The sequence below is a fragment of the Loa loa genome, assembly GCF_000183805.2.
Source record: "Loa loa unplaced genomic scaffold supercont3.1, whole genome shotgun sequence".
Classification (NCBI taxonomy): Eukaryota; Metazoa; Nematoda; class Chromadorea; order Rhabditida; family Onchocercidae; genus Loa; species Loa loa.
This window is the reverse complement of record NW_018108181.1, coordinates 160,731-162,146: the sequence shown is the minus strand read 5'-3', so window position 1 is coordinate 162,146 and position 1,416 is coordinate 160,731.

Sequence of the window (1,416 nt, the reverse complement as noted above, 5' to 3'; positions counted from 1 at the left end):
AACAAAGGGGATTACAACACACTTTCCAGGCCGTACGGTAATAGGCAGGACACTGTTACAATGGGCTCTAGCGGAAAGGAGGGAAAATTTAAATGTTACTAATCAATATGAGTGACAGACAAATTGTGGAAAGCTGCTTTGGATTTCTCAACAATACACGTCACGTATACTACGTCACATACACGTACGCACATACACTTTGCATTTATGTTACGCAAACATATGTTCATATACAGGTTAGTTACATGTTACGCACACGTATATCACAGTAACTTCCGATGCGCGTCACATACACTTACTTTACATACACATCACGTACATTGCTGATGCGTACGTAATGTACACGTACGTCGCATGAACTACATGACGCATGCGTACTTTGCATACATACTACGCATATGCACTTTAAATACGCTTTCATTCACGCACGCCGCATACACTTAGCATAAACCTACTTCACGTACGCGTACACGCATTTTACATTAACTGCCTCACGCCACGTACACGCATATAAAAAATACACTGTCCAATTCAGCAGCGGATTACCGAAACTAGTTGAAGATAACGAGTACGAGATGCCAACAACAAAATCGAAGAAAAAAGCGAAATCGAAAAAACATTTTTCACCGATAAGCTGAAAACTGATGACCGGCTTTTTCCAGGTAGAGAATTCTAGTGAATACAAAGCTTGTAAGACGAGCAATCGATTGTTTTTGGAAGGATATAGATGTTTTGTGGTTTCCGTAATAGGTATTTCCTGGAATTTTCCATAATGATTCCCACAATTTCGATAACCTTTTTTTCATCAACAAATATAGGATTTTATAACTTCGATAACTTTTTTTTATCAATAGGTATACGATGCCCCTTGAGCTATTCCTTTTTTTTAAATAATGGAAAACCTTTTGATTAAATTTATTATTATGCAAAATTCATGTCTAGGAAAAGAGATCAAAAAAAACTCGTGACATGGAAGAGATTGATTTCTTATTTGTGAAAGCTTATAAGGCAACTGTAGTGCATACCTCAAGTCTAATTTTGGAGACACAATGAAGCGTGATAAAACATGATTAATTAAGGAAATATAGCCTTCTAAAATATCTATGTCATTTTCAATACAATTTGAAAGCAGAGGAGACATGACCGTTTCACGAAGCTGATTATTTATAAGGTTTTGAAACTATTGAAATTGGAAGGTTAGAATGCAAAATTGTCATTTTTATCTTTTTTTGCTAAATAAATGTAGAGTCGTCGTGATCTATATAACATGAATATCGAAAAAAAAATCAAAAAAAATATCTTCCTATCGTTATGTTTCGCTTCTTAATCATCAACTCCAGAATTACGCTTACGTCTTATAAGTTATCCATTTTCTAAATTCCAAGTAATGCATCTGTTCGTGACTATGTATCCATG